Raw genomic sequence first — 12589 nt, forward strand, 5'->3', positions numbered from 1 at the left:
TTGACAGCGAATGCGCACCTGCGGACCACTTATGTGCAGCCCTGGTTATTTAGCTCGTCATATCGCAGCCACAGAAATTCTTTTGTCCATGAAACCATAAAGCTGCACTTTCTTTTTGCCTTATAGTCTGATTTGTCATAACTTCTCCGTTTTGTGGTAAGCTTTTCTTTGGCTGTCACTTCTTCACCCTGACCTGTCTTATTTGGCTCAGCAGAACTGAAATGCTTTTACACACTCACTCACATAAGCTCAGCGATTCTCTGCGCGATCAACCTCTCACATGTTTAAGCTTGCTGCGGGAGATTTCACTTGTCATGTTTGCATAGTAAGCTAACGATTAATAAGACGATGTCAGAGGAATTGGTGCACAAATTATCATCACTCACAGATCAGTGCTGTCGCTCTCTATATACAGTTCGCACGATTGCAAAGTGAAAGCAAAAAAACGAGCGCAAATTCAAACGCGACTTCAATATGTCACATATTGACAGTGGCTCACCGATGCCAATGACATAATTACCCAGCTACATTTCTGAAAGAATGCAAAAGCATTGACATATATTTTTCCTACAATAGCCCGACGGGCAGGGCAGAGATAGATTTTGGTAGCCCGACTGAAAAAATCGCTAGCTCCGGGACGTCGGGCTAGCGATATTGCAAGCCCTGTATCTGATTGAGGAATCACTCATCTTTGGAAAAGAGAGTTTATTACAGAGAAATGGCTCTTTCCAAAATAAAAGCTATACTATCCGCTTCTTCTGGGCTATATTCTCAGCAGCATAAGGAGAATCATGTGCTAACAGCTGTCTAAATGACTCGGCTAAAGTTAGTAGCATGCTTGCTTTTTTTTGTCTGCTTCCACTTGTCTTTGCACTAGGATGATGTCGGCGTAAATGTGCAGTCATATTCGTTGTGTTCCCACTAGTGCTTTCAGGTTAATCTCCTTGAAATGACCTTAACGCCACAACACGGCAAATCTCCGTTAACGAGCTACCGCCGATCGCTCTGTGCATGGGGCTAGACGGCCAACACGTTAACGAGCTAACTGCGCTAACACACTAGTTCACACCAATGGAATTGAGCATTGCATGGCACATCCAACATACTGTTTTACTTTAGTCCATGACTCGCTTACCTTCAGGGTCATACGTCACATGAAAACCAAAATAATTCCAAACGCCAGATCTGAATGAGGGTGGGGGAGGTGCCCTGCGCTCTTCCTTCTGACTATGCTGTCTGTGTTGAGCGCTCAGTGGATCTGCGCTCGACAGTGCAGCCTAGGCGGAGTAGTCGAACACAGATTCACTGAGCGCTCAACACAGACAGCATCGTCAGAAGGAAAATTGATAAAATAAATTACAAATGTTGTATTGTTCGATACATATGCGTACCGAACCGAAAGCACTGTATCGAACGGTTCAATATCGATACGAATATCGTTGCACCCCTAATATATAGTTATAGTAAACTGCTACACATCTGAGAGTGGCCTCTGTCTGGTTGTGAGCGTTAGTGGGTGAGGTGAGAGGTGACACAGAGTGCCAATTGAGGTCAGGACACACACACACATACACACTGTAGGTAGGCTTATGTTCTAGGTGAGAGTTCAGACATATTTTGCTTGTAACTGCATTTTTGTGCGTGCAGAATTTCTAGTTTGTTGCAGAGCATGGCCCGAGGTTTTGGAGAAGCGAGAGCGAGCTACCGGAAGCACCTGGCGTGGAGGCGAAGAAGATGCTCTTTCAAACAGTGTTAAAGTCGTTAACGGAGCATTTGTGGTTTTGAAACTTATGCATGTGATGATGCATGAGGGGGCGTCATAAAATTAAACCCTGATGGTATAAAACAACTGCTTGTGTATTGTTAGGGAGATCGATGCTGTCTGAGTACAGTGTTCATCTCCCACACGTGTGTTCATTAAAATCATCATTTGACTCCACCCGGCCGGATCAGTGTTTTATTTTGGAATTCCTCCTGTATCCCTCCTCAATATTTGAACCCTTAACAACGCCTTCCAACAACTGCTCACACTGTCTAGCAAATACACCGGACAATTACATCCACGCTCTTTGGTTCTGTCCACCAGTTCAGAAGTTTTGGCGCGAGATATGTGAAGACTTATCAAAGTGTCTGAAATGTAACATTCCAGCCTCCCCTTTAGTATGCGTGCTGGGCAACTTGGATGAGGTCACTGCAGAAATAAACATGTTGTTTTTACGGCCCTATGCATTGCCAAGAAAATGGTCCTCATTAACTGGAAAAATAAAAATAATCCTAATTCTAACCAATATAAAAACCATCTAATAGATCACATTAGTCTTGATACAGCCTCTGCCATCACATTTGATCAATCCCTTTGGGCTCCTTTGATCGGCTTCATCACCTAGTGGGGGTGGGGGGTCATGGTTTGGTCCTGCCTTCGCTATTGTGGTTGATATGGGGGTAGGGACGGCCTTAGGACGTCTGGGGAGTCCCTAGGGACGTTTCCCTAGAGGGACTAACCTGGGGGATGTGGCCATGACCTGGTTAGGGGCTCTGGTGGCTCTTAGATGGTGTTTTCCTTGTGGCTGCATACAGCGGAGATGGGGGAGGGTCTGTGCTGGCGGATGTTGGTTACTGGCCTGGTAGCCTGGCTGCTGCTGGGTGGGTCCGAGATGGGCGTGGAGGCTTGGGGGTCTGGGGGTGCTCGGCCCCCGGTCTGGGGTGCTGGCTGGGCCTTGGGGGCTTGGGTCCTGGCTGTTGTGTCGCCAGAGCTGTGGGTGGGTGGGTGGGTGCAGGTGGGGCTTAGCCCCAGTGCAGGGGACCTCTGATGCATCGGTCCAACTAGGGGGCTCTCTAACTGGTGGGGAGGCTGTTATATCTTTGCAGGTGGTCTCCTCTCTACAGGAGCTCACTCTGCAGGTGGGGGAGAGATATAGGAGAGGTGGAGAATGAACTCAACCTGGATGTCTATTGTGTTGTGTAGTTCGGGAGATGATTGGATGATGGGGTGCAGTTTTCTCCCGGGTGGAGTCGGGTGGGCTCCCCCGGACTCTGTGGGGCTGGGCGCTGCTGCTGCTGTGGGCCCCGGTCCGGATGGGCCTGGGCCCCTTTGCCCTTCCCTCCCCATCTCCAGCTGCCTCCCTCTTCCCGCTCCACCACAATCACCCACACATTCAGGGCCTTGGGTTAAAGGTGTGTCACCAGGGTGCAGGGGAGGCATCCCCCCCTCTGTCCCCTTCTGGCTGCCTCTGCCTCAATTTTATCCCACAACTTAGACATTCACATTACTCACACTCTCATTACACATACATATAGGATCTTGGGGGTGGGCACGCTACACAGTTTCCAAATTACCATCAGGGTGTACAACCTCACCCCTGGCGTCGTTGCCCACCTCCCAATTTTAAATACATGTAGACATTGAGAGCTAGCAGGAGGGGCTGTGCGCTTACCTGCTGCTCTCTGGCAGGTAGCTCCAAGCCCTCCTTGGTTTTAAATGCACCTTAGAACACACATGCATCAACACTACAATGAGCGGGTGGAGGGAGGTTTGGAGTCTTCTCTCACCCCCGTTCTCTGCGGCCTGCTGGAGCGGGGGGGGGGGCTAGGAGGAGTTGGCCGTCCGACTGCGGTCTGGAATGTGGGGCCTCCCTGCTGCTGCCGAGCCGGGGCAGTCTGCTTCTCTCCACCCCAGGGAAAAGGGTTACACTACCTGGGTCTTGGTGCAGTTTCCCCCTCCGGGGGCAAGGGTACCTAGCCCTGAGGCTTAGAGTACGCTTGGGGAGTGTGATTGTGTGTACAGCGTCTCTCAATGTCTGTCTCCACGTTGGGTGAATGTTGAGTGCATATTAGAGCATGAGGGTGGGAATGGATGTTTGTTTCTGTGTGTGCCTGTATGTCTGTGTCTATATGTCAGGTCAGGTATCAGACGCCACCTCTCTGGGGACATCTCAGGCCCTCCAAGGTATGGAGGCCTATCTCCCCCCACCACTTCCCCTGTCAGTGGCAGACGCCCGCAGGCATCGGTGCCTGGGGATGGGCGTCCAGGTACACACCGGCTCACTCCTTGGTGGCTGCTTGTCGGGGCCTGGAGCCTGGGGCTCGGTCACTCAGGCACAGCTGGCTGCCGGCGGAACTCCCGGGCACATCACTGCAACTCCCCCTGGCTTCTGCTCCGCGGCTGCTGAGTGAGCCCTCATCTGGGACTCTCCTCAGCTCTTTCTGGGATAGTGGCACAGCTGCCCCTCTGTTGGTCTTCCTTGGTCTCTTGTGTTCTGGGGGCCTCTGGATGTCTGGAGTCTTGATCTCCTCCATACCTGCTTCATGTCCTGGAGGACGGGGCTGTTGCTCCCCACACCCTCTAGCAGATCATTACATGAAGGAACCTTTTAAATACGAGCGCGTCCATGCTCACAGGTGTACACACGGGGACTCACACACACAAACTACACCCTTTTTGGCTCCTACCTCAAACCACACTGTGCGCTGTCGATCTTACAATAATGTTTAATATTTAGTATTTACTGTTACACTCCCATAGATCATCGTGATGTTGTTTTTTTATGTTGCTCGTTTTGTTCTTTCTTCTGCTTGTTTTCTCTTTTTTCTTTTTCAACAGGTGATCCAGGAGATTGATATATGTATTTTTTGTCTGCTTATTTTGTTTCTATTTTGTTTTTTGCCCTTTATCCCCGTCCCTCTTCCCCGTTGTTTTTCTTTCCCTCTTTCTTTCTCCCCTTTCTTTTCCCCAGTCAAGTCTGTCCCGTATTAAACAAGTAAAAATAAAATAAAATGAACAATAAAAGGTGAATCAAATACACCATTACTGGGATGGTCCATTTAGTAAAGTAAATCCGTTGGGCATCTTTCTTCGCCTTTAGACAATAATTCTGATGGCAAAAGAGCCAAACGGGACAGGCAAAAAAAAAAAGAAAAAGAAGAAGGATCTAAAACTTGGAGATATAGTCATTATAATGGATTCTTCTGCACCATGTGTTTCCTGGCCACTTGGAAGAGTTCTGGAAACCATTCATGACAAAAATGGACTTGTACAATCTGTACTTTTAAAAACAAAAACTAACATTCTTGAAAGACCTGTAACTAAACTTTACCTGTTACATTAGACATTGGTATAAAAGTGTATTTAAATGCTCTGTTTGCTTTTGGTTATTTATGTGACTTTATATGTCTAAAGTAGACTGTGTGAGTGGCTCCTTATTTTCTTTGTGATTAGAATTGCCATGTCTGATAGCCATTACAATTAGTGGTTGGGGCGTAGGAGCCATTTTTGGGTTAATAACATATGTGGCCACCAGAGGTCACCTTTTTCTGTTTTGGTATGGTTTGTTCATGTAAAGGTATTTAAGGTAGACACACTTAGTCGGCATCAGGTGTGTCGTTAATTGTAAGAAGGCAAACAGTTTGTGACCGGCAGTGTTGGGTAAGTTACTTTAAAAAAGTAATTAATTACTAATTACTTAGTCAGTACTCTACAGTACGCAGAGGTAGCATCTCTTCCACAATGTTGCCTGCAATCATTTTTTTAAGCTCACCTTCAGACGTTTTCTGTGCTGCTGAAGTAAAATCCAGCTTTGCCTGCTTAGCAGGAGTTGCCATGGTGTTATCCATGGATGATGAACAAGAAGTGTTCGTCTATGCTCTCATGTCATGCGCTTCATTAGATTACTCATGCTATTAACAGCTGCTGATAGTTTTTTCTCGCCAAGACATATAGCTTACATATTACTGTAATATTCTTGTCTGCTTGTTTCAGAAAAGTGAAGAGACGGGACTATGTCCATTTCATAAAACAGCCACTCGCTTCAGCCGAGTCCGACATCTTCCGCTTTAGAATACAACTATGCAGCAAACTGGTGCGAAATGACACGCACCTACACTACAGCGATGTTAAAGCGGCAGAGTTTACTTCTATGTTTAGAAGACAAATTATTGAAATTAAATAACAATATTCAGCGAGTTTAATTATTTTACAATGTAACGCAAGTACATTGAACAGTAATTAGTTACTCTACTTTTTCAGTGGAAAAGTAATTTAATTACAGTAACGCGTTACTTAGTAACGCATTACACCCAACACTGGTGACCGCTGCGCTGTTATGTTAAGATGATATTGGAATAAAGACCAAAAAGGAAGAGATAAGTACTGCTGGAGCTATTGGACTGTTTAATTAATTCATGCATACCAGGGACATCGTGTCACCCCCGTTAACGACCACCTCAGTGGCTTCAAGCGTAGGCTTTGCCTCTACAATTATTCCTGTTAAATATTAAACTCCACTGAGACAGCTGGTGACACAAATCTGAAGGCTAGACTGTCCCAGTTTCCAGCCTCGCATTTCCAGCCTTCTCAGTCTTCGAAGGATCCTGCCCACATAGACCGCGAAGGCTGGTTCCTCTGAACAATGCGGCTTATGTTTTGGGATACACAATTCATAGCGCGGCGGTGGGTGTGGATAATTTTGCCGCAAAATGCGGCAGAAGGGAGCAGCCGAAGAGTGAACTTCGCATTTATTCATGTGCAAATGTTTAATAATGAAGAACATTAAAACATTACTGTTGGCCACATGTGAGCAAAGTTATGAGACATTAGTGATGTTTGTGCTAGAGATGGCACGATACTACTTTTTTATGTCCGATACTAATATCTTAAATTTGGATATCTGCCGATACAGATATGAATCCGATGTAGTGTGTCTTTTAATTAATAAAATAGTTTTTTAATATCTTGCTGCATTTTGTATAAGTTCATACTCAAGTTTAAATAAACAACAACACTAAAGCTATTCTGTTATACCTGTATGTAAAAAATACACTGCACCCAAAATATTTCATAGTTCAGCAACAGTGATCAATCTAATAAACTTAAACCTGCTCCATCTGTTGGGTCTGTCTAGCACAGGCCCACCGCTGGAACGAGACAATTTAACTACACAGCAAAAGCACCGAACACCAAGTAAGCAAAGTTCTTTGTGTTACTCATGCATGAGGGAGACCGGAGCCAGATGTCGTTCCGCCCACTTGACCTCTGTCGGACTCTCAGCCAGGTTCCCCATAGCACTAATTTTATTGTGGTTAGATGAATATGCATAGGTTCATCAACATATGACGTCTACATACACACAAAGAGTACCTTGCCTGTGCGTTGTGCAAGTGTGTGTGTGTGTGTGTGTGGGGGGGGGGGGGGGGGGGGGGGGGTCAGTTATAGTGTGACCCCATAAACGACTTCCCTAAACCTGCTGGCCTGGAAGTCCAGCAGTTCATCTAAAAACCATGGCATTAATTATACAACTATAAGCATACAATCAGTAGATATTTCTAAGCATAAATGACAATCAACAATACAAATCTAACACCATCCTTCCTATTCTGGTACGAATAGGGTTGCAAACTCCAAGCAAAAGAAAGAAAATAGGGAACCAGCCCCCACCCTCCACCTCGTGATGCTTAATCAATGTAATCAACTTTAATTTGATGCATCAAATCACTAGAAGAAGCCTACGCGTCCCACCAAGATCAGGAAACATTGAACAAAATATGCAAAACAAAACTAGAATTAAATGAAACTATTAATAAAAAAACACAATTCCTTATACAAAGACTTCGCTTGCAGAATTTTGAACACAGTAACAAATCAGGTCGATTTCTAGCTAACCAGCTAAAAATAAATAAAGAAAAAATAACTATATGTGCTGCTAAAGATTTATCGGGGAACACAATATATGATCCTGGAAGAATAAACAACATTTTTAGGGATTTCTATGAAACTTTATACTCACCACAAATAAACCCATCTAAAAATGAAATTGATCTGTTTCTTGACAACGTAACTCTTCCAAAATTACTAGACAGTCAAGCAATGGAACTGGATTCGCCACTGACGCCAAGTGAACTCCAGGAAGCCCTGATAAGTATGCCCAATAATAAGGCTCCAGGTCCAGACGGCTTCCCTGCAGAATTCTACAAAGAATTCTGGACAATTTTGGCACCAGTATTCCACAGCATGTTGTTGGAAATCGAGGAAAAGGGCAGACTACCACCAAATATGAATTCTGCCAACATTAGTCTCCTGCTAAAACCAGGCAAAGACCCTTTATTTCCCTCAAGCTATCGTCCAATTTCTCTTTTAAATGTAGACCTTAAAATAATCTGCAAAGATCTCTCAAAGAGATTAGAGAAAATAACCCCCCTCTTAATTCATCCTGACCAAACTGGTTTCATAAAAGGTCGGCACTCCTCAACAAACACTCGTAGATTACTTAATTTAATAGACTACTCATACGATAAAAACATCGAAACCATAATATTATCTCTAGATGCAGAGAAAGCATTTGACAGAGTTAATTGGAAATTTTTATTCGCAACTTTACACAAATTTGGTTTTGGAAACTCTTTCATAAACTGGATAAGAATATTATACAATTCCCCAACGGCTCGTATCAGAACAAATGACCAGACATCCTCCAGCTTCTGTCTCCTGAGGGGCACCAGACAGGGATGCCCACTCTCCCCTTCACTTTTTGCAATTTTTATCGAACCTCTAGCAGCAGCATTTAGACAGACTACAACAATTAAGGGCATAAAATGTAAGAACATAGAACATAAAATCAGTCTCTATGCGGATGATGTGTTGCTTTTTCTGCAAAACACACAAACCAACCTCTCTGAGGTAATTACTTTAATAAACTGGTTTTCAAGAGTTTCAGATTATTCAATTAACTGGCCAAAATCTACAGTTCTCCCCATTAACTGCTCCTTCCATAATTCTTCCTCTGCCCCACTGCAATCCGGAAATATTAAATATTTAGGTATTAATGTCTCTCCTAAGCTTTCAGACTTAACTAAACTAAACCACATCCCACTTCTAAAGAAAGTAGAAGGCGATCTGACTAGATGGAAATCTTTACCCATATCACTCATGGGAAGGGTCGCCACTATAAAAATGATGATCTTGCCAAAAATAAATTACTTATTTTTGATGATCCCTAACAAACCATCACAAGATTGGTTCAGATCTCTGGATTCATATATTTCCAAATTCCTTTGGAAAGATAAACCCCCGCGTATTAGCTTAAAAACGCTACAAAGAACCAAGGATAGAGGAGGATTAGATCTGCCTAATTTTCACCAATACTTCTTAGCCAACAGGCTTCAGTTCATCTCAGAATGGTTAAAACATTCCTTCTTAGTTGAGCCCTGGCTAGATGTTGAACAGGCACTATGCAAGGATCTAGAGATTTCAGACCTACCATTTATTAGCTCAAACATCAAAAGACATGAATGCTTTAAAAGTATCAACATCAGCTTTTCTCTAACAGCATGGTGGGAGTTTCTAAAAATAACGGAGTCTTCATTAATCCCATGCAAACGTACACCTATCTGGAATAACCCTGACATATTACAAAACAATAATATGATTAATTTCCCAGAATGGAGTTGTAAAGGAATTAAATACTTAGAACATATATTAGAGGGAACAGAATTTATTCCATTTGACAGACTAGTTGAACAATATGGGATCAACAAGACAAGGTTTTTAGAATATCAACAAATTAAATCCATAGTAAAAAAGAAATTTAACCTCAGTCAAGTTGAATTACAAACACCACTAAGTGCGGCACATTTTCTTACTCTTAAATCCCCCAAATTATTATCTAAAATATACAGAACACTTTCTAAATTAGATGAATCAATATCCCTTCCTACTGCAAAGTGGGAAGCAGATTTATCAGTCAACCTAGACCAAAACTTCTGGTCTCAGATTTGCTTAAAAACTTTTAAATTAATTAAAAATCCCAGTCTGCAATTAATACAATACAAAATACTTCATAGAGTGCACTATACAGGTCATCGGATGTTCAAGATGGGCTTTACATCTTCCAACAACTGCTCACACTGTCAAGGCAATACACCAGACAATTACATCCACGCTCTTTGGTTCTGTCCACCAGTGCAAAAGTTTTGGCGCGAGATATGTGAAGACTTATCAAAGTGTCTGAAATGTAACATTCCAACCTCCCCCTTAGTGTGTTTGTTGGGCAGCTTAGATAATGTCACTTCAGAAAAGAATATAGCCCATATGATCTTCACTGCCCTATGCATAGCCAAGAAAACAGTCCTCATGAACTGGAAAAATAAAAATAATCTTAATTCTAACCAATATAGAAATTATCTATTAGATTACATTAGTCTTGACACAGCCTCTGCCACCACATCAGATCAATTGCTCTGGGCCCCTTTTATCAGCTCCATCACCTAGTGGGGGTGGGGGGTCATAGTTTGGTCCCGCCTTCACTGTTGTGATTGGTGAGGGGGTAGGGACAGGCTTAGGGCGTCGGGGGGTTCCCCGGAGGCATCTTCCTTGGGGGGCTCAACCCGGGGTAGCGGTCACGTCCGGTTGGGGGCTCTGTTGGCTCTCAGGTGACTGTTTCCTCGCGGCTGCGTGCAGCGGGGCTAGGGGAGGGTCTGTGCTGACGGACGTGGGTTACTGACCTGGCAACCTGGCTGCCCCTGGGTGGGTCCGGGATGGGCGTGAGGTTCTGGGGGCGCTCCGTCTCTGGGCTGGGGCCCGGGCCGGGCCTCGGGGGCTTGGGTCCTGGTTGGTGTGTTGCCGGGGTTGTGGGCAGGTGGGTGCATGGGGGCCCGGCCCTGGAGCAGGGTGCCGCCGGTGCGTCGAGCCGCCTGGGGGGCTCTTCAACTGGTGGGGGGGATGGTCACATCTTGCAGGAGCTTTCTTCTCTTCAGGAACTCTCTGCAGGAGGGGGAGATACAGGAGAGGTGGAGGAAGATCTCAGCCTGGGCGTTTACCGTCTTATGTAGTCTGGAAGATGTGTGGATGGTGGGGTGGGTGCAGTTTTCTCTGTGGTGGGGTTGGGTGGACTGTCCAGGGCTCTGTGGAGCCGGAGGGCGCTACTGCACTGGGCCCCGGTCTGATGGGCCTGGGCCCCCCTTCCCTGGCGGGTCGCGAAGGGTGGGAGTGCCTACTGGGGTCAGCGGGGGAGCTGGCCCCAGGGAGGGGTTACCTGCCCCTCCCTTCCTTCCCTCCCCATCTCCAGCTGCCTCCCTCTTCCCGCTCCTCCACAACCACCCACACATGCAGGGCCTTGGAGTGGGGGTATGTCACCAGGGTGCAGAGGAGGCTACCCCCCCCCCCCCCCCCCCGTCCCCTTCTGGCTGCCTCTGCCTCAATTTTATCCCACAACTTAGACATTCACATTATTCACACTCTCATTACACATACATATAGGATCTTGGGGGTGGGCACAATCACGGAGTCCAAATTACCATCAGGGTGTATACCTCACCCCTGACGACGTTGCCCACCTCTCAATTTTAAATACACTTAGTCATTGAGGGCTAGCAGGAGGGACTATGCGCTTACCTGCTGCTCCTTGGCAGGTAGCTCCATGCCCTCCTGGGTTTTAATTGCACCTTAGAACACATATGCATCAACACTACAATGAGCGGGTGGAGGGAGGTTTGGAGTCTTCTCCCACCCCCATCCTCTGCGGCCTGCTGGAGCGGGAGGGCTAGTAGGAGGAGTTGGCCGTCCGACTGCGGTCTGGGGTGTGGGGCCTCCCTGCTGCTGCGGAGTCGGGGTGGTCTGCCTCTCCCCACCGCAGGGAAAAGGGTAACACCACCTGGGTCTGGGTGCAATTCCCCCCTCCAGGGGCAAGGGTACCTAGACCCGGTTTGTAGAGTACGCTTGGGGAGTGTGATTGTGTGTACAGCGTCTCTTTATGTCTGTCTCCACATTGGTTGAGTGTGGAGTGAGTGCATATGAGAGCATGAGGGTGGGAATGGATGTTTGTGTCTGTGTGTGTCTGTATGTCTGTGTCTATATGTCAGGTTGGGTATCAGATGCCACCTCTCTGGGGACACCTCAGGCCCTCCAAGGTTTGGAGGCCTATCTCCACCCACCACCACTTCCCCTGCCGGTGGCGGACTCCCTCAGGTGTCGGTGTGTTGGTGGTTCTTTGTGTCTGGGGGTGGGCGTCCGGGTACACACCGGCTCACTCCTTGGCGGCCGCTTGTCGGGGCCTGGGGCCTGGGGCTCGCTCGGGCCCCTTTGGAGGTGGGGTGCCCCCGGCCTCTCGGCCTGGGGCTCGGTCACTCAGGCACAGCTGGGGGCCGGCGGAGCTCACGGGCGCGTCACTGCAACTCCCCCTGACTTCTGCTCCGCGGCTGCTGGGCGAGCCCTCATCTGGGACTCTCCTCAGCTCTTACTGGGACAGTGGCGCGGCTGCCCCTCTGTTGGTCTTCCATGGTCTCTTGTGTTCTGGGGGCCTCTGGATGTCTGGAGTTTTGATCTCCTCCATACCCGCTTCACACCCTGGAGGACGGGGCTGTGGCCCCCCCACACCCCCTAGCAGATCATTACATGGAGAAACCTTTGGAATGCAAGCATGCTGATCCACACAGGTATGCACACATGGGTATTCACAGACGCGGACTAAAGCTTTCTTGGCTGCTGCCTCAAAGCACACTGTGCGCTGTCTATCTTGCGTGCTGCACAATATCGTTTATTATTTAGTAAATATTGATATCTATGACTAGCTAGTTTATTGTGATGGTGCTTTGTTTTCTCTAT

This window comes from Rhamphochromis longiceps, linkage group LG9 (assembly GCF_057381845.1).
Source record: "Rhamphochromis longiceps isolate RC_006_pf linkage group LG9, R_longiceps_female_GT1.1, whole genome shotgun sequence".
Lineage (NCBI taxonomy): Eukaryota > Metazoa > Chordata > Actinopteri > Cichliformes > Cichlidae > Rhamphochromis > Rhamphochromis longiceps.